Here is a 22725-nt window from a genome sequence, read left to right on the forward strand (position 1 = left end):
TAAAATACTAACGAGGCTTAGATAAGTTGCTAATAACACATATGGGACAGGGCAATGTATTATTATTGGCAGGATAATCGATGATACAGTGTTGGCCATGCAAAACTTAAAGAACACCTCACTCTGGGGAAAAGACACAAGTTGCAAATATCTAAGCCTCTGGGGAAGACACAGGACTAAAACCATGCCATTAATATAACAAATAAAGTATAGTTTTATAAAGGACCATGCCAAACAATCAGTGGCTAATTTGGGACAAGAAATCAGCCTCACTCACAGAGCAAAAATCAGCTTGTATTTGGGTTGTTTTGTTTTGGATTTTTTGGGGGGGAACCAGTAAAGACCTTGTAATCTTGGAAACAAGTCAATATAGACTCTACTCTAATTTCTAAATTAACTTAAAACAAGTACTGTTGTAACCCTGCAAAGGTATATAAGAATATATAAATAACAAGGAAATACATCAGAAGATTGATGATTTTGAATAGTTTAAGTGTAGTTACAGAAATAAGTTTAGTAACTATTATCATTATAATTGTCTACCCTTTAAGGTATTTATAGTGTCCAAAAGTTTCAGTCACACTAAAATTTTAATTGTGATTTGCACTTCCTTTGAGAGTTTAATTAATTGCATGTGTAATAAATTTTAAATGATCAAGTTGATGTGTCAAGTTTTGTCCATTAGGTATGTACATTTAATAAATTGAGCATTTTACAAAATAAAGATAGAACTTTATGTTCCTCTCTGTTAAATCAGCCCCCAGGAAATAAAAAAAACTTAGCAATAGAAACAATCTCAGAGAGGTTAAGGTCACACTGCAAACCTAGATCTGTATGAATCTAAAGGCTGTGTTTGTATCTACTGCACCACCAACTCTTTGTAGACATTTTTTGGAGTAGCTTTTCTCATATTATCTAGGGAATTTTTTTTTTACCTAACAGTAAATGATTTTGATTTGTACAGACACAACTGTCCAAACAGCCTCCTCATGGGCTAAATTAAAAGTCATTAGAACTATTGATTTGGACCACATAACTTTTTAATAAAAATGAAAGAATTAGTTGATAATATTTTTAAATAAAAGAACGTCTCAGAGAAGTGTAGATTTCTAGCTTCTCTTGAAAAAAATGGCAGATCTGGCAATGATGGGCTCTCATGTGATAAAAATCAATAGGAACATAGTGAGGGCTACACCTGGAAGGGGCACTCATGTTCAATTTGCCCCTGGGTGCATACAAGGTGCTATTTTCATAGCAGACTTGATGTACTGCAACCAACTGCACAAAGACCTTCAAGTCTCCACAGGCATGTAGAATCCATCATCAAAGGGGAATTTTGATATTACCAGGCACAATGTAGAGATGGAACTTATTTCAAGACCTCAAGGACCACGTTTCCCAGTTCTAAGCTGCAGATTCTAGAATGGTGATGTAACCAAGCAATAAGTTCCCCTAACATGGAATTGGATATGCAGATTACACACACACACACACACACACACACACACACACAATTAGACACTGAGCAAATGAGACAAAGCAAGCAAAGAACCCCAAGAAAGAGCGGCCAAAGTAGTCGAATGAAACTAGAAGAGTTCTTCCATCCATTCATCTATCCATTCATTCACTCATTCATTCATTTACAAAGGAGCTCTGCCAGGTACGTGAGAACCTTATAACTCTTTCCTGAATTCATCATTCATTCACCAAGTGGTTTTGAGTGCCCACTTTGCTCTAGGCTATGGAATATACATAGGGTAGATAGCGGTAAACAAAATATGTAGGATCCCTTCCATCACCTATTGGACCCTAAATGGATAATCATGCAAATAAAACTGTGCTAAATGTTGTAAAGGATGTTATAAAAGTTTATACCAGGGATTGCCTACCCTAATTTAGGGAATCAAAGCAAATTTCCCTGAGGACAATACATTACTCAATTAAGGGCCATAGGCCATTGACCATCCCTTTCCAAACCCTGGTCTGCTTCACTGTATGTTCACTTGCCAAATGAATAAATGATAACAGTAGTTAACATAAACTAAGGATGTATCATGTGCTCAGCTTGTGGTGAGTGCTTTACACAGATCAACTATTTAACCCTTAATTCCATTTTAAGATTGATACTCTTATCTCCATTGTGTAGATGAGGAATCAAGCTGAGTCATAGAAGAATTAAATACTTGCCCAAAGCTGGAAAACTAAAGGCAAAACCCCAATCCAGATCTGCCCTTCTAGAGTTGCCACACCCTTAACCCTTGACTTTTTTAAAAAGGAGACTTACCTTTTTGAAAAAGTTAATCTACGTGGTAAATAGCTGCATACGAAACACACACACACACACACACACACACACACACTCACATACACACACGCCAGAGCAGCTTTTCCCAAAAGAATAAATGTCACTGTATCTTAACCCACTTTTTATAATAAAGAGTTGATCCAGTAAGAACAAACATATTACTCCTGTAATACCTTTTATTAAGGCCAAATGTGAGTTAGGAGGTACGGTACAGCATTCAATCTCAGAAAGCAATTTTCAAGGATTGAGTATCTGCACTTTGTGTTGCAAAATAATGAACACATGGACACCCCAGAATGCTTATCCAACAGAGTTTGCCATGTTAGCATTTAAAATAGGAGAACATTTGCTGAGAGCTATACAGAAATGTAACTATACAGATGATTTCTTCCCTATTTAGCTCAGCATTGATCATTCACTGTTAAGTAAACACTTTAAAGTAAAAAGAGTCAATGGAAATTTGGATCTTTCAGAAGAAATTATGTGGCAAAAGCTCACTGTGGGGAGGTGAGAAAAGAGAAAGCAAAGGAGCCTTTAGTAGTGCTGAAGGAAAAGCAAGAAAAGCTGATAACCTTGGCTGAGAAAACTCTTTGAGATTGAGTTATTTCCATATGCAAGGAAGATCACTGCTTATGCAGTTGCATATGAAATAAGGAGAAAGCTTTTCCCACTTATCCAAGTGCAAGAAAGATCATTCCTTAGATTAACATTAGAAGTGTAAAAATATTTTCTTCCCAGGTTTTCCTCCAGCTCCCAGCTCCCATGGCCTTTCTTAACACTTTGACACTCACACCTTTGTAAACATTAATTCCTAGGAAAGTTTGTTATGTAGCCTGAATTCCAATCCTTGAACACTCTACAATGCATGGGGAACAACCAAAGCCAGAAATGTGTTGTGGAACCCTGGGACTTGTTTTCCTTTCTCTCCCAAAATGCAACATGTTAGCTTAACTTTTCTCTACATCTTTCTGAGTTGGAAAATCTGGACCTATTAACATGAGATAGCATGTACACATTCGTCCTAAATTTAATGAACATTTGAAAGGCTTTACACAAAGCTGAAGCAGTGCAGTAGAACAGTTTTTGTTTGTTTGGGGTTTGTTTAGGGGGGTTGTATATTGAGAGAGTGAAGGAGAAAGAAACATCAAATGTTTTTGAGTGCTATGATGTGGCATGATAAATAAGAGCAATATTTCTGGAGTGTATTTAATTTCAAATTGGCTTAAGTTTTCAAAAGGGCAGAGCTTGTGGATAGATGTGTCCTGAATATGAAACATTACTATATTAATGATGTATTAAATCATTTTTATAAAACAAAAAAACACTGCTTCTAGAGTATATAAAAAAGTGTCCACAGCTCTTCATATATAGCACATGAAGGAGAGGGGGTTTTGATCAATTTCAAACACCAGTGAGTTCAAGGAAATACCATCATCTAGCTAAGCCTGTGTCCTCATTTTATTTAACCCACAGATATATATTTAGGGCTTACTAGGACCAGATAGTCTTCTACGTCCTGAGGACATCAGAGAATGAAGCAAAGTCCCTCTTCTCCTAGGGCAGGTGTTCTATTATGGGGACACATGATAAACAGAGAGCAAATAAACATTTAATAAAATGTCAAGGAGGGACACGGTCTCTGAAAATGAGTAGAGCAACAAAAGAGTAGGGGCTGTGGAGTGGAGGGAGAAGTGGGGTTCAGTGAGGGAAGGGCTTATAAAAATGGTTTGCCGTTGCTTTACTTCCGGTCACTAGCCTCAAGAAAGGGAGTGGTGAAACTGTGAAAGAGCTCTGGGTTAGGAGCCAGGAGACATGGACTCCAGTTACTACTCTCTCAACAAAGGTTCATTTTAGTTATGGACACTTACATTCAACACCTTAGTCAAGTGTGGAAAAAATGAGGAGGCCTGAGAAATTCAGAAACTGGAAAGAGATCCTTTGGCACTGTCAGTTTGAAGACCAAGTCTGTTGCTTTATTGGAAGGCAGGAAAGAACAGGAGCATTGGAAGCAGAAAGACCCAGTTCAATCTCTTCTTAGCTGTGTGACCCCAGGCGAGCTGCTCCATCACTCTAGGTCAGTATCCTCATCCATCAGATAGAGATATACACCTACCTCAGGAAGTTTCCATAAGGATTAACTGGGAGCAAGCATGCAAAATTAGCTCAATGCTTGGCTCATGGTAAGCACTCAATAAGTGGGATATGTTATTAATTATAATAGATAACAAATAACACAACAATGCCTTCAAAACAGAGCCAACAAGGCCTTTTGTTTTCTCAAGATGCCCCTTCTTTTTTCCAGGTGAAATAACCTGATTACTTTCTTTAGGCTGGTGAATGGTACTTGTCATGTTATGGACTGGTCCACTAAATATTTTTATTTTTTAAAGAACAGAACACATTTGCAGCTATTCAGATAAGCATAAGTTTAAAAATCCACTGAAAACTAACGCTATTCATTCAGTCACTGGGTCTGAATCATTTACAATTGCAGGGACTGGACTCCCCTAGATTTGGACTCACATGCAGACACCAGCCATGGAGAGAGAGGAGCCCTGGGTACTGAGCAGGTACATTTATATGTGTCTGACTGATTGCATCCTAAAAACAAATATAAAAATAAACTTTAACTTTGATTCCTTCATGGATTATTATTACCCAGAGCCCTCTACTAAAGCTGACAGAGATATTTAAGTGTTCACTTAAAATATATTTTTGTTATTTATATACCCTTCTCAGAAACAAAAGAGAAAGAAAAAATACAGAAACAATTTTAAAGCTTTGAAAGAAAACAACATGCAGCAAAGAGAAGATTAGCCATTTGGCAAATGAAGGCAGCTGGGGGAAAGCTTAGGCCAGGAATGTAGACAGAATATGACAGAGAGACATGGTGTAATGGGATATAAGGATCTCCCAAAAGGTATCTCTTACGCTTGATCCAGGAAGCGACAGGTGTCCTTGGAAATAGGATCCTGTGTTTGTCTCAGGCCATGTCCTCTGTCATAGTAGGGACAAAGGATTGGAAAAATCACCACCACGCTGACAATTCCCATTAACCTCTGGCATGGAATAACATGCCCTTATCTACCGGCAACTGCTGCCCAGCCTGCAGCCAGCCTCTTATCTTCATTTGCAGGCTGTGGAATTACCCCAGCCTCTGAAAATGCACCAAGAGCAAATACTGCTGCAACCTGAACCTCTCTGGTGATTAAGAACCCCCTGAGGCCCAGAGAGGAGGGTTGAGGATAAATGTTTATCTTGATGAGCACAAATCACACCACCTGGGCTTTTTAAGGAAGGCCAGGACTTGTTCCTCTTTGTTAGGAAAACTCACAGGGATTGAATATTGGTCAAGCTAAATGAGGAGGGGCAAGGGAAGGACAGGTAGGTAGAAGTTTGTTGCCATATGCCCTTGGCCACCCTGCTGTCTCAGCCAGAATGTAAGTGTACTGGGACAGAAATGACATCCTTCTCTCACCTGTAAGAAGGTTCTAAAGAAGGGATGGCCAGTACAGGACACTGCCCAATCTGTCACCTACAACAGGCAACCCAAATCAGTGAGGACTATTTTACTTGGGCAACCATAAATAGCCAATTTCAACCCAGTAGTTCACATACTCACATCCAACTGATCAGAATGGGCACAAGAGAAGAAATGTGTTTCATATATTTTAGATAAGAGTGTGGTATAATCACCATGAACCCCTTCCCCTATAGGACATGAAATCCTAAAACACCCTTAAGATTAGTAATTTTAAAAACCATTCCTGGCTAGATTTTTTTTTTTTTTTTTTCTGCAGTACGCAGGCCTCTCACCGCTGTGGCCTCTCCCGCTGCGGAGCACAGGCTCCAGACGCGCAGGCCCAGCGGCCATGGCTCACGGGCCTGGCCGCTCCGCGGCATGTGGGATCTTCCCAGACCGGGGCACGAACCCGTGTCCCCTGCATCGACAGGCGAACTCCCAACCACTGCGCCACCAGGGAAGCCCTCCTGGCTAGATTTTGACACACATGACACCATTTTAGAAACCACATGATCTACAAAGGAAAATGTTATCACGAAGTAGCAGATGTGAAGCCTTGAAATGTCAAGTGGATTTAGAGAAAAACTATACTTCTACATGGCAACAGGTGGTCTTTACTTTTCATACGCATTTTAAGAGCGAAGATCACAAAAGAGAACGCATTTTCCCCGTCAACACAATAATGGATAATCAAGCAGGAGGTGAAAACATAGTGTTACAAGTCAAAACATTTGAAAGGGTTTAAAAAATGTGTTTTCCATGATACTCAGTGGTTTCAATCCTTTTGTGGGAGGATGGTGCATAAGCATGCATTGAATCACTTCCAATAATTATTCCTTTCCTCAAGTAGAAAAAAAAATAAGTTTTGCAGAGAAGGGTCAACTTGTATTTTACATGCAAAGGAAATGGAGATGGTAGAGAGTGAATGACAAAGAATTGTTCAGGTGACAAATCTTGCATGTGTCTTCTCTACAGTGTAACCCAACTCTTTGAGGAAAGCGATGAGTGTATCCATATTTCAATAGATTCACAGGTAATATCCCACCTGGAAGAAAACTAAGCCTTGCATTTGCAAGGGGCTCACTGTGTGTACAGCCAAGGTTATGAGGTTTTGTGCACAAGCAATTGTCTTGCAGCTGTTTGTTGGCTGCATTTTCAGTCACTCAAATCTAGCCATTGTACATAAGCAAAAGTTTTCTCGGCGCATGGTATGATGAACTAATGTCTTGTATTACAAAATATAAGAACTTCAAGATGGAGAAACTCTACAGAAGAATCTAACCCATATTCCTGCCAAAAATGGCAGTCTTGCTTGGCAGGTATTTTCTAGTGCTTTACTTGCTCTCCTTGTAAATATATCAAGCAAGGAGACTTTCACTGCCTAAGACCTCTCATTGATCAGGAGGTTTCTATTCTTACCTTAAATGTGCACTGGACTATGTTCACCCCTTTAGGCCTTTTTGCTGCCTCCCATTAGGACCTATTTTGTTTCCAATAAAAGTATGTATGGAAAAAGGGAGAAAAATAGGGAAACAGAGAATTGATTGTCAGAGGCTTTGAAAAGAAAACACACATAGGAGGAGGCAGTTCAAGATGGTGTCATGGGAAGATCCTGAACTCACCTCCTCCTACAGACACAATAAGTCCACAGCTACACATGGAAAAATTCCCTCTGAAAAGAACCTGAGAACTAGCAGAACAACAAAAAATAAAAGTGACACATTGAGATAGCTAGGGAAGGCAGAGGCACAGTTTCACCTAAAAGCTCACCCACTGCACTGCAACATGCAAGCAGGAGGGATCTCATAAATACTAAGCATCTCTCTGAGGTGCAAGATGTTTGTGCCTCACATCAGGCACCCCAACCCTTGGGACATGCACTGGAAAGACAAGCCCCCTAAAAAACTGGCTTTGGAAACCAACCGGACCTACATTCAAAAGAACCAAAGGGCTATAGGGAATGCAGATTCTGCTCTTAAAGGGCTTGTGCACAGACACAGCCCAAAACCCAGCTCAAAAGCACCCATTTGCAAAGAGCCTACACCATATGTGAAAGAGATTCATTTGCCAACCTTAAAGCATCTTCCAGAGGAGCAGAAGCCTGTTGGAACTCCTTCCAGGGATAGAGGCTCTGGCAGGCACCATTTTTACATTCTCCCTTTACCTTGCTAGCACTAGAGCTGGTGGGCGCCACTTTTACATTCTTACTCTAACCTGCTAGTATGGGCAAGTGAATGCCCTGCCCCCCGCGCCATTCCCCCAGCCCCAACAAAATTAGTGGGCATTCACAGCCTACATAGGGGACACCCCTTGAGTGCCAGGCTCTTGTGCACAGGAGGATTGTGTTTCTGGGTACCACAGGTCTGAATAATTGGAGAGACAGTTCAAGAGACAACCAAAATGAGGAGACATGGGAATACATGCCAAACAAAAGAACAAGATAAAACCCCAGAATAAGACCTAAATAAAGGGTTTCCCTGGTGGCGCAGTGGTTGAGAGTCCGCCTGCCGATGCAGGAAACACGGGTTCGTGCCCCGGTCCGGGAAGATCTCACATGCCGCCGAGCGGCTGGGCCCATGAGCCATGGCCGCTGAGCCTGCGCAGCCAGAGCCTGAGCTCCGCAACGGGAGAGGCCACAACAGTGAGAGGCCCACGTACCGCAAAAAAAACTAAGTAAAAAAGAGATAGGTAATTTACGTGATAAAGAGTTCAAACTAATGGATATAAAGACGCACAGAGCTAAAGAATACAATTACCAAACTGAAAAATATACTAGAGGGATTCAACAGCAGACCAGATAAAGCAGAAGAAAGAATCAGTGATCTGAAAGAGAGGGCACTGGAACTTACCCCAACAGAGCAGCAAAAAGGAAAAAGAATGAAAGAACATAAGTAGCTTAAGGGACTTATGGGACAACACCAAGCAGAATAATATATGCACTAAAGAGATCCAGAGGGGGACGGTGGGGTGGGGGTGGGGGTGTGGCATGGGGAAGACTTATTTGAAGAAATAATGGCTGAAAACTATCCTAACCTGGTAACCTGGGGAAGAGAACAGACATCCAGATTCCTGAACTCCAGAGAGTTCCAAACAAGATGAACACCAAAAAGATTCACAGTAAGACGCATTATAATTAAAATTTCAAAATTAGAGATAAAGAAAGAATCTTTAAGAAGCAGCAAGATAAAAACAAACCCTTGTTATATACCAGGGAACCCCCATAAGACTATCAGATTTTTCACCAGAAACTTTGCAGGCCAAAAGGGAATAGCATGATATACTCAAAGTGCTGAAAGGAAAAACCTTCTAACCAAGTATACTCTACCTGGCAATGTTACCATTCAGAACTGAAGGAGAGAAAAATATTTTTCCAGGCAAACAAAATCTAAAGAAGTTCATCAGCACAAAACCAGCCTTACAAGAAATGTTAAAGGACTTCTTTAAGCTGTAAAGAAAGGTCACTGATCAGTAATAAGAAAACATATGAAAGTAAAAATCTCATTGTAAAGGTAAATATATACTAAAGGTAGTGAATTAATCATTTATATGGCTAATATGAAGGTAAAAGACAAAAGTAATTAAAATAACTACAACTACAAGAATTAGTTAAGAGATACACAAGATTAAAAAACTGTAAAATGTAATATAACATCAAAAACACAAAACATGGGGTGGCAGGAGTAAAAATTCAGAGTTTTAGAATGCTTTCAAACTTAACTTGCTATCAATTTAAAATACACTGATATATATATATATATATATATATATATATATATATAACATACACCTCATGGTAACTACAAAGCAAAAACCTATAATAGATACACAAAAGATAATGAGAAAGGAATCTAAGCATAACAGTACAGAAATTCATCAAATCACAAGAGAAGAAAGCAAGAGAAGAAGAAAGAGAGAAGGACTACAAACAGCCAGAAAACAATGATAAAAATGGCAATAAGTACATACTTATAAATAACTACTTTAAATATAAATGCATTAAAGTCACCAATCAAAAGGCATAGAGTGACTAAATGGATAAAAACAAAACCCATGTATATGCTGCCTATAAGAGACTCACCTCAGATGTAAGGACACACACAGACCAAAAGTGAAGGGATGGAAAAAGATATTTCATACCAACCTAAGCCAAAAGAAAGCTGGGGTAGTTATACATATATCAGACAAAATAGACTTTAAAACAAAGACTCTAATAAAAGATGAAGATGGGCATTACATAATGATAAATGAATGAATACAACAAGATATAATATTTGTAAATATTTATGCACCCAACACAGGAGCACCTAAATATATAAAGCAAATATTAAAACACCTAACGGGATAAAATGGCAGCAATGCAATAATAGAAGGGAAATTTTATTCCCTACTTTCATCAATGGATAGATCATCCAGACAGAAAATCAATGAGGAAACACTGGCCTTAAGTGAAACATTATATCAGATTGACTTAACAGATATATACAGAACATACCATGTAAAAGCAGCAGAATAAACATTCTTCTCAAGTGAATATGGAGATTCTCTGGGATAGATCATCTGCTAGGCCACAAAACAAGTCTCAATAAATTTAAGAAGATTGAAATCATATCAAGCATCTTTTCTGACAACAATGGCATGAAACTAGAAATGAATTACAGGAAGAAAACTGGAAAAATCACTAATATGTGGATATTAAAGAGCATACTACTGAACACCAATGTGTCAATGAACAAATCAAAGGAGAAATCAAAAATACCTTGATACAAATGAAAATGGAAATACAACATATCAAAATCTATGAGATGCAATAAAAGCAGTTCTAAGAGTGAAGTTCACAATAATAAATGCCTACCTCAAGAAACTAGAAAAGGCTCAAATAAATAACCTAACTTCACACCTAAAGGAACTAGAAAAAGAAGTCCAAAGCTACTAGAAGGAAGGAAATAACAAATATTAGAGCAGAAATAAATGAAACAGACACTAAAAAGACAACAGAGAAGATTAATAAAACTAGGAGCCAGTGCTCTGAAGATAAATAAAACTTAGACTTGCTAAGAACAAAAAGAGGGCTCAAATAAAAATCAGAAATGAAAGAAGAGATGTTACACTTGAAACCACAGAAAAACAAAGGCTCATGAGAGACTACTATAAACAATTATATGCTATTAAATTGGATGACCTAGAAGAAATGGATAAATTCCTAGAAACACACAGTCTTTCAAGACTGAATCAAGCAAGAATCAAGCAAAACTGAAAATCAGAATAGCCTGATTACTTGTAGGAAGGCTGAATCAAAAACTCCGAACAGACAAAAGTCTAAAACCAGATGACATCACTGGTGAATTATACTACATATTCAAAGAAGATTTAATACCTATCCTTCTCAAACTCTTCCTAAAGGTTGAAGAAGGAATGTTCCCAAACTCATTTTATGAGGCCATCATTACCCTGATACCAAAACCAGACAAGGACACCACAAAAAAAAGAAAAAAAGAAAGAGAGAAAACTATAGGCCAATATCCCTGATGAACATAGATGCAAAAATCCTCAACAAAATATTAGCAAATCAAATTCAATACATTAAGAGGATCATATACCATGATCAAGTGGGATTTATTCCAGGGATGCCAGAGTGGTTCAACAGCTGCAAACCAGTCAAAATGATTAAACACATTAAAAAATGAAGGGTAAAAATTATATGACCATTTCAATATGTGTAGAAAAAGCATTTGACAAAACTCCACAACCACTTATATGATAAAAACTCTCAACAAAGTGAGCATAGTGGGGCTGTATCTCAAAATAATAGAGGCCATATATGACAAGCCCACAGCTAACATCATACTTAATAGTGAAAAGTTGAAAGCTTTTTCCTTAACATCAGGAACAAGAAAAGGATGCCCATTTTCACCACTTCTATTCAACATAATATTGCAAGTCCTAGCCAGAGCAATTAGGCAGGAAAAGTAAATAAAAGGCATCCAAATTGGAAAGGAAATAGTAAAACTGTCACCTTTGTGGGTGACATGATTTCATATATATAAGACCCTAAAGACTCCAACAAAAGAATTGTTAGAACTAATAAACAGATTCAGTAAAGTTGCAGGGTAAAAATCAATATGGAAAAATCTGTTTTGTTTCTATATACCAAATACTATAAGAAAGAGAAGTTAAGAAAACAATCCCATTTACAATTGCATCAGAAAGAATAAAATACCTAGGAATAAACTTAACCAAGGATGTAAAAGACCTGTACACTGAAAACTATAAGACATTGATGAGAGAAATTGAGGAAGATACAAATAAATGGATTTGCTCATGGATTGAAAGAATTAATATTGTAAAAAGGTCCATATTACTCAAAGCAATATACAGACTCAACAAAATCCTTATCAAAATTCCAATGACATTTTCACAGATAGAACAAACAATTCTAAAATTTGTATGGGACCACAAAAGATCCCAAATAGCCAAAGCAGTCTTGAGAAAGAAGAACAAAGATGGAGGCATCATGCTCTCAGATTTAAAACTATAGTTGACCCTTCAACAACATGGGGTTAGGGGAGCCAACTCTCTGTCCAGTCAAAAATCCATGTATAACTTTACTGTAGGCTCTTTCTTTCTGGATTTCTGCATCTAGGGATTCAACCAATCTTGGATTGTGTAGTACTGTAGTATGTACCTATTGTGAAAAATCCACACATAAGTGGATCCATGCAGTTCAAACTGGCTTTGTTCAAGGGTCTACTGTATATTACAAAGCTACAGTAATGAAAACAGTATGGTATTAGCAAAAAAACAGACACATAGATCAATGGAACAGAATAGGGAGTCCAGAAATAAACCCATACATATATGGCCAATTAACTTACGACAAGGGAGGCAAGAATATACAATGGGTAAAGGACAGTCTCTTCAATAAAATGTGTTGGGAAAACTGGACTGCTGTATGCAAAAGAATGAAGCCGGCCCACTATATTACACCATACACAAAAATTAACTTAAAACGGATTAAAGACTTGAATGTAAGACCAGAAACCATAAAACTCCTAGAAAAAATATAGGCAGTAAGCTCCATGACATCACACTTGGTGACATTTTTTTTGGATCTGACTCCAAAAGCAATGGCAACAAAAAGCAAAAATTAAAAATTGGGGGCTTCCCTGGTGGCGCAGTGGTTGAGAGTCCGCCTGCTGATGCAGGGGACGCGGGTTCATGCCCCAGTCCGGGAAGATTCCACATGCCGCGGAGCAGCTAGGCCCATGAGCCATGGCCGCTGAGCCTGCGCGTCCAGAGCCTGTGCTTGCAACGGGTGAGGCCACAACAGTGAGGGGCCCACGTAACGCAAAAAAAAAAAAAAAATTAAAAACTGGTACTACATCAAATTAAAAAATCTTCTGCATGGTGAAGGAAACTATCAACAAAATAAAAAGAGAATGTGCTAAATGGGAGAAGATATTTGCAAATCATATATCCAATAATAACCAAATACATAAATACATTAATAATCCAATAATAACCAAATACATAAATACATTAATAACCAAAATACATAAAGAACTCATACAGCTCAATAACAAAGAAACAAACAATCCAATTTTTAAAAAATGGGCAGTGAACCTGAAGAGACATTTTTCCAAATAAGACATAAAGATGGCCAACAGGCACATGAAAAGATGCTCAACATCACTAATCATCAGGGAAATGAAAATCAAAACCAAAATGGCACATCACCTCACACCTGTTAGAGTGGTTATCAACAAAAAGACGAGAAATAACAAGTGTCGATGAGGTGGAGCAAAGGGAAAGCTTGTGCACTGTTGATGGGAATGTAAATTGGCACAGCCACTATGGAAAACATTATGGAGCTTCCTCAAAAAATTAAAAATAGAACAACATATGACCCAGCAATTCTACTCTGTGTATAGTTCCAAAGAAAACAAAAACACTAATTTGAAATGATATACACACCCCTATGTTCACTGCAGCATTATTTACAACAGCCAAGATATGGAAACAACCTAAGTGTCCATCAATGGATGAATGGATAAAGATGTGGTACATATATACAACTGAATACTACTCATCTATAAAAAAGAATGAAATCTTGCCACATGCAACATCATGAATGGACCTTGAGGGTATTATGCTAAGTGAAATAACTCAGACAGATAAAGACAAATACCATATGTTTTCAATTATATGTGGAATCTAAAAAACAAAACAAATGAATAAACAAAACAAAACTCATAGATACAGAGAACAGACTGGTGGTTGCCAGAGGGGAGGAGGGTTGAGGGGTGGGTAAAATGGGCAAAGGGGATCTATAGGTACAAACTTTCAGTTGTAAAATAAATAAGTCATGGGGATGTAATGTACAGCATGGTGACTATAGTCAATAACATTGTATTGAAAATTTGAAAGTTGCTCTCACCATAAGAGAAAAAAGAAAATTCTGTTACCATATAAGTGACAGATGATAACTACACTTATCGTGGTTATCATTTCACAATGTATACAAATGTTAAATCATTATGTTGTACACCTGAAACTAATGGAATGTTTTATGTCAATTATGTTTCCATAAAAAAGAAAAAAGACAAGAAAAGACGTACAGAGTTGAAGAAATAGTTCCTAATTCTGCTACAGAATTAAGAATGTATAAAATGCTTTATAATCATTAGAGAGTGGATCCCCTGCAGTAGCACATGAATTTCCTACCCAGTGCCTCCAAATTTTTAATGCCTTTTGATGCCTTCTTCACTCCCACATGTAATGTCTCACCCACCCTGGTATATTCTCCAGGTGTTCATACACACAGCTGAGTTAACCCAAGAAAAAAAGAGTCACAGAAATTCTGAAAGAGGAGCATCTATTATATTCGTTTGAGAGTTAGGAATTTTTTTTCTGCCAAAAATTCCTAAAGGACTGTATTTATCTTTTATTATTCATTTTAGCAACCTTCCACAATTAAAAAAAAATATTTTACTGCATAACTAAATTCTTTACACAGTTAATTATTAAAATGAATTCAGAGGTTAAGCAAAATAATGCTTATATCTTGATTTTGTTGCATTCTTGCCATGTTTAATTAATGACATTTCAATGATAATAAATAATCTTAAATAATAAAATCACAGAATAGAGTCATATGACACAATGCCATCTAGGGTCCAAAGAGATCACTCAAAATTCTAAGATCTTATTCTTTAATTTTGCAACAACTTTGAATTCAAGCGTAAAGAAGCATGTTGGAAATGACTGTCAGGGAAGCCATTTCTTAAGGAGAATTTATAGGAGCCAAGGCCTCAATTGTTATAATTTATGCCTTTAGAAAAACTCAATTTTTCGCATTTCTCCTTTCCATTTCATGTCCTGTCTTTGTTCCATATTCCTTGTGATAATAAGTGTGTGCATTTATGGGAGAATACAAAAACACTTAGAATAATAATAAATGACAGTGGGCATTTACTCTAATCTATTAACTACTAGTTTAAGATATTTATGTGATGAGATATTTCACCCTAAAAAATCTCTATACGTTTTATTATTATGCCCATTTTATGAATGAAGAAATTGAGGTTCAAAAGGTTAAGTAACTTCTCCAGCCTCATCCAACTATTAATGGTGGATCCAGAGTCAGACTCCAGAGCCTACATTCCTAACTACCACATTTCACTATATCCCTCAAAAGAGCAAGCTAAATTGATGTCATCTATTATTCCCTTAATGTTTTTCTCATCCTTTATTCAACATTATGAAGCAACCACTTCGTAGCAACTATCTGAATTGTTTGCATTCAAATGCTGCTGAGGCCAGAAGACAATTCCAAAATTTCTCTACCTATCTTCATGATGTTGAATGTTATTTCCCTCCAAATAAGTTGATATACCACCTCAAAATGGTGTGCTTGGGAATAAATGGCAATATCTTGTCCAGTTTTGAAAGTAGAAGTTAGGACTACTGATTAAGTTAGGACTATTGATTAAGGATCAAGGTAATATCCCAAAGAATGGTAAGGAAATAAATATCTTGCACTGACATTGACCTTGGAGAAGATTAAAACATCAGCAAAATAAAACAAAAATAAAAAGCATTTCTGACATCAACCATTGACAATCTCTTTTCTCCCTTTTCTTTAGTCTCCATCCATGAAGTCTACCCCCAAAAGCCTTACACCCACCATTCCTTCCCTCCTCTGAATTTCTGCAGAATTTATGAGCTGCCTTTATTTTTGCTGTCATCTCATGAAACTTGTGTAGTTACTGAGTGATTCCATCATCTTCCCTCCCTGCAAACTCCTCTGGGGATTTCTTGTATATGCTTAACAGATTGCTTATGATCATGGTATTCTAGAACAAGAAGGAACTCATGGAAAGCATCTGATAGAAACCATTATTTACAGAGAATAATGCCAAGAGAGGTCCAACAGCATATCATAGGTCATACAGCTAGTTAAGGAACAGATTATGCACCAGTATCTAGATGTTTTTATCCCTGATCCTGAGCTTTTAACCCCAAATCAAGTTTCTCAGCTGAAGAGAAGCCTTGCAGAGGAAAGATGATACAGAAATACGTGCCTGCTTCCGTGTGTTCATATCCACATGTTCAAGCAAATTATATACTAGGGTGTCTGGAAATGAAAAGACTATCATAATATTTAAGAATTTAAATAAATAGGAGATTTGACAAAGAATTGAAATCAGCTGTATAGGATGACAAATTTCAGCCAAGAGTAGACCGTAGAAACCCTAGAACAGTATACATAACATCACATCTATGCAAACTACAAGAATCAGTGATCAAAAAATGATACATGGACATTTAGAAACAAATTTCTTCTTCACTAGGTACTATTGTGAATTTACTGAGAACAAGTTATCCTAAAATAATCTCATTCCTTTCTTGATAAGCTTATTAGTGATAATAATTAAAGCTACCATTTAAGGGGAAGTTCCTACATGTAATGCTGTGTTCTAATTGTTTTAGTAGTTCACCCTTCAATTCTTGAATCCTTACCACCACACTGAGGGTTAGAAAAGCATTTTCCTAGGTGAAGGGACAGACATAGTTTTTGAACTCAGGTTTCTCTGACTGCAAAAATTTCTCCTTTGACCCCGACATACTTATAGATAGCATGATGAGAAGCTCTAAGCTACTGGATCAGGGGAAGGGTTTAGATACAGTTCATATCCATTTTAGCAAAGTACTTCACAGAGTCTTCCATAATCACAGTTATAAGGGGGATTGGAAATTATTTGAACCAATGAGTGCTGCTTAAGAGATCAATACTGAATTGGAAAGGAGTTTCCAGGAGAGTGCCACAAAGTTCTGTTTGGGGTCCAATCCTCAAATATCTTACTCAATACATGTGATTAAAATGTAGAACATGCATCTACAATAAAAAACTTAAGAACAACACAAATCTGGGAAACACAGCAGTATAATGGCCAAAAAAATGAAGTTTCAAAACCAGCTTCACAGACAGCAATGCTGGGCTAAAACCAATCAGGAGAAATTTAACAAGTATGAAAGTGGATTCCTAATATTTAAGTTTAAAAAACAAAAACTAAATAAATGCAACAAGAGCGAGACCCAGCTTAAGAATCTTTAAAAGAATTCATGACTTTTGTCTTTCCTCTGTCTGAGCTCCCCTTTCAGACAAAAGAGTACATGGGATTCTGTTATGGACTGAATAATTGTGTTTCCCCAAAATTTGGCTGTTGAAATCCTAAACCCTGTTATGATGGTATTAGTAGGTAGGGGCCTTTGGGAGTAATTAGATCACGAGGGTGGAGCCTTATGAATGGGATGAATACCTTTATAAAAGAAAGCCCAGAGAGCTCTCTCACCTCTTTCCACCAAGAACAGAGAGAGAAGGTAGTCATCTGTGAACCAGGAAGTGGGCTCTCAACTAACACTAAATTTGTTGGTACCTTGATGTTGAACTTCCCAGTCTCTAGAACTGTGAGAAATAAATATTTGTATTTAAGCCACCCAGACTATGGTATTTTGTTAAAGCAACCTGAGCTAAGACAGATACCATACTGGCAGATGAACTGGAAGTAGGGGTGCATGGGGCTAGATTATGGTGCAGAGCCATCTTAAAAGGAAGAAATTTGGGATCTAGCCATGCAGAGCCCTACTGGAGTGTCCCACGGAAGTGAGTAGGAAGGGCAGAGAAAAATACATGCAAGGCTGTGGGGCATGACAGGGACATGTGGTCTACGGGCAGTGCTGGCAGATTTGGAACTGTGAGAAGGAAGCAAAACACTGAGGTACTAGAATGACCATGGGGCTTTTCTAAGCCAAGACACCATAGATAATATGTAAACAAATGAGCAAGGCTGTGTCCCAATAAAAATGTATTTGGACACTGAAATTTGAATTGTGTGTAATTTTCCTGTGTCACAAAATATCATTCTTCTGCTGCTATTTTTTTTCAACCATTAAAAAAGATAAAAAACACTCTTAGCTCTTGAGTAGCACAAACACAGGCAGCAAGCCTTAGTTTCTCAACTCCACTGGTGGGCCGTAGTTGAATGAAAAAATGAATGAAAATGCTTTATTAGGTGTTTTAGGCGACAGATATAGCTAAGAGCAGGAGCAATGGAAGACGGACTTCAAGAGAAGAAAAATAATTCTATGAAAATCCAGATATTTTAGGAAAATTCTGGGGAAAAAATGCTAATCTGTAAAAAATACTAAAAAATCACAACTGTACAGTAGTAACCTGGGCCAAAAATTCACCCCAGGAAATGTGAAACTGCTTCCTTCAAAAGAGAGAAATGTCATCTTCCCATAGCTTATGACATTTGTTAAAGCTGAGGCCAGGACAGATACATGAGAATTGAATATATACAAAGGACAGAGAAAAGCAGCTTCTCCAAGACAGGATTGGATTCCCAGTTACATTACTTCAGACTGGCAATGCAAAACTTTTACTCCCCAGAAGAAAAGCTTTTTAGAAATAAGTACAAATTAAATTTTCTTCTAGAATACTTTGGGTTAACCATAACATTAGTATTTGATTTTTTACCCCAACTGATCTGAGTATTTTGATTTCATTTTCCTTGTACTTAGAAGTCGAATGAACTTAGTAACTGAAATGGCAGCTGCCCCCCTGCTGAAAGAGAAATATGAGAGCAAAGTGAAGGGATTTTCTTATTAGATGTGTACTTTACATGGAAAAAAATGTGCTCCCAAGTTTTAGTACCATGGAATTGTTCAGAATTGAAGATTGTCCCATGATTCATGTACTGCAATTAAACACTTAAATTCAATTTCCAACAAATATTACTTTTATGTCAAATATGATGTTTATAAATATGGCACGTGGTTTACTAGTTTCTAAATGAACAATGTTAATACAAATTCTAGGGCAAGAGTGACAGCCTGGTTGTATATAGCACTGTACAGTTTGCCATCATCCTCTTTACATTAAAAAATAATGAATCTGGTCTCATGTGCGGGTTCTTGAAAGCAAGCATCACCTGACCACAAGACAATATGAAGCCACAGCTCATAAATAGTAAATGCAAAAAGGATTTTCTTACCGTTCTGAATAAGTACAACTGAAAGCTTTCTGGTCCTTTAGGGACCCAAACTTATTAACAAAAGTTTGGAAGTTCAAGGGAAAAAAATATTTTTTTAAACACTTTAAGGAGAGTGATATATTAAGGATTTGTTTCTCCCTCATTTTCCAGAAGCCTATCATTCTATAGTCATAATCATTTTTAGGTTGGAAAACCTCAATTTGCTCCTTTTTATGAGTAAGTATCACAACTGCTCCCTTTTTCCCAGAGTAGCTTTAGGAAGTCATGGTCATTAAGTTCAGCATAGTACTTGTATCAGTTTCCTACAGCTGCTATAACAAAGTACCACAAACTGGGTGGCTTTAAAGAGCTTAAAAGTATTCTCTCACAGTTCTACGGGCTAGAAGTCCAAAGTCAAGGTGTCAGCAGGGTCGTGCTCTCTCTGAGACTCTGGGTAGAATCCTTTCTTACCTCCTCCTAGCTTGTGGTGGTGAGAGTCAATCCTTGGAGTTCCTCTGTTTGCAGGTGCATCACTCCCATCTCTGCCTCCATCATCACCTGGCATTCTTTTCCCTGGGTCTCTTTCTCGTCTTCTTATAAGGCATCAATCATATTGGATTAAGGACTCATCGTACTCTACTTTGACCCCACCTCAACTAATTATATCTAAAATGACCCTATTTCCAAAAGGATTACATTCTGAGGTTCTGGGGGTCAAGATATCTTTTGGTGGGGACATAATTCAACCATCACAGTACTTAAAGAAATCTGACTCCAAAAGGTTTCAGGCTACATGAATGAAGAATACTGAACGTAGGCCAAGACCATATCAACAAGCATTCGTGTTGAACGTCTTCCATGCAACAATAAGCCTACCTACCTCTTCCTGAGCATCTTTTCCATCACAGGCACTATATAACATGTCCATCACACAACACTGTTAACCCTACAACTGCACTGCAGGGAAGATATTTCACCTCAGGTTTATAGATGAGAGAAATGAAGATCTAAGCAGTACAATGACTTGCCCAATGCCAAATCAAGAGAACAAGAGAAGCAAGCAAGGATATTCAAACCCAGGTTTGTCTCATAGACAAAGCAGTGAGCAAACTTATAGGGCCATGTGGTTTAATAACAATAAAAAAATTATTATTAATTGGCAGTGGAGTGATATGATTTAGAAGGGTTGTAAATGTTCAGAGAAATCACTGTGTAGGCTGGAAGTCTTTATAATGTTTTATTCTGAACCTTCTTACAGATTAGAATTACATTTAAAACTACCAATTTTTGAACATTTATTATCTACTAGGCCTTGCAGTAGACACTTGAGATACGGGATTGAACAAGATATACTCTCTTCCTTCAAGATGTTTATTGCCTAGTAGGTGAGAAAGACAAGTAAATGGACAATTAAAATTTGGTATAATCAGATAAAAATGGGTGATATTTATAGAGCATTTATTCCATTCCTGGGTCTATTATGAATGTTTAACATGCATTAATATACTAACCCTCACATGGACTCTGTGAAGAGGTGTATTTTAAATCTCCATTTTAAGAAAGCAAAGGAAGGTTAGCTTAACCCAGAACGACACTATCAGAGCATGGTGGAGCTGGCTCCAGAATCCATACCTTTAATTTGTTAAACTGTCCTGTTTTCCCAATAAAATATAGATGAATAGAAGAAAGTAAAGATAGTAAAGAAGCTCAAAGGAGACAAGTATAATTAGGCAGGGAGTGCCTTGCAAGGGCAACAGTACATGAGTAAAAACCTAGAAGAAAGTGAGATCATAGCCAATTCAAAGACGTGGGGTAAAATGTGTGTATAATAATCTTACCTAGCTCCTGAGATTGTTATATGTAGTGTATGGGACAAATGAGATAAAGCCTTAGTCCAGTGCCTAGCAGTTAGAAAGCACTTGGTACCTATGGGCTTCCTTCACCACCATCAACATCATCTCCAGGCTGACTATCAAGAGGTATGCTGTTAGAGGGAATCCAGGCATCAGGCGGGGTGGAAGGAGGTGAATCTGATCAGGATTTCCCAAACCAGAATGGTTAACAAAAGCACTTCAGGAGACTTTTTTTTTTTAATACATATTTTAGAGCTCCACAGCAAACTAATAAATCAGAACCTCTGAGCGGTGGAATACAGAATGTGCAATTTGACAAAGGAGACAGGTATAAGATTTGGGAACCACCAAGCTCCATAACCTTTATCTTTCCAAGCCTGACATTCCATGATTTCAACCTAACACTTGATCTGGTATCTAGAAATTTGGAAAAAGCGATACAGGTAGAAAAGAGAGAGGCAAGAATATCCGTAATATTATATTACTCAAAGCCAGAGTAAACATTCTGCCGCAGTTATTCTGGCACAGGGTTATTGTGATGCTGCTCAAAACAGAAGTCACCAAATGTAATTTTAAGAAAACCACCCAAAATACTGTCATATTTATTATGTTGAGTTTCAACCAAGGGCTGATGCTCAGTCCACCCATGAACCCGACCTCACCTCCCACCACATACTTGAATCTCTCACCATTCCTGATTCTCATGCTGTTCTTCAGTCTGGTCCACAGTGAGGGAGCAAAAGGGGGCTCTGGGATAAAGTTATGTCCAAGCATATCTGTTATGTATAATCCTTAGTAATTACGTATAGGTTTTTTTTGTTTTTTGGGTTTCTTTGTGGTACGCGGGCCTCTCACTGTTGTGGCCTCTCCCGTTGCGGAGCACAGGCTCCGTACGTGCAGGCTCAGCGGCCATGGCTCACGGGCCCAGCCGCTCCACGGCATGTGGGATCTTCCCGGACCGGGGCACGAACCCGTGTCCCCTGCATCGGCAGGCGGACTCTCAACAACTGCGCCACCAGGGAAGCCCACATATAGTATTTTTTATATGTGACAGAGCAGAGCAAAAATTATTAATGGGTGAATATTCCCAGCCTTACCTTCCTCAGTAGTCATCTGGTGAGAATTGTGTCTTTAATAGCGTGGTTCCTGGGATTTTGTGATGGAGACTCTGGGCAATGGCTAGACAGAGATGGTTAACGGCTAGATAAAATAAACGACAAGAACAAAAAAACATGGCAAGTGGTAGAATGAAAAGGATAAGATATTAAAAACAAGAACCTGCTTAAACTAAAAGAAAAAGTTTGGAGTGTTGACAGTGGGGAGGGAAAGAAAATTTCAAGTTTAGCTACTGCTCTGAGAGATATTTGAGAAAATTAGGAAAAGATAATTTTAATGAAGAAAGATGGGAGTTTCAGACTGTATCTGCCTTGACATTATTCAAGAGGTTTCAGAAAAGATTCAAAATGTCTAAAGTACTTTTGATTTATGGACTGTGTTTTTCTTCTAAGG

General features: G+C 37.8%; 1 long non-coding RNA gene across 1 annotated transcript in view; it reads right to left on the reverse strand.

The window, feature by feature from the left end:
* Positions 1–20504: 20504 nt before the first annotated feature.
* The window catches only part of LOC111174177 (uncharacterized), a 420003-nt gene continuing 417782 nt past the window's right edge, over positions 20505–22725 (reverse strand). Inside the window, exon 6 of the long non-coding RNA XR_002644391.3 lies at positions 20505–22416. This is a non-coding gene — a long non-coding RNA (uncharacterized LOC111174177). The remainder of the gene's footprint in view (positions 22417–22725) is intronic.

This window comes from Delphinapterus leucas, chromosome 10, assembly GCF_059928025.1.
Source record: "Delphinapterus leucas isolate spDelLeu-1000000601 "Yukka" chromosome 10, BTC_Dleu_Yukka2, whole genome shotgun sequence".
Lineage (NCBI taxonomy): Eukaryota > Metazoa > Chordata > Mammalia > Artiodactyla > Monodontidae > Delphinapterus > Delphinapterus leucas.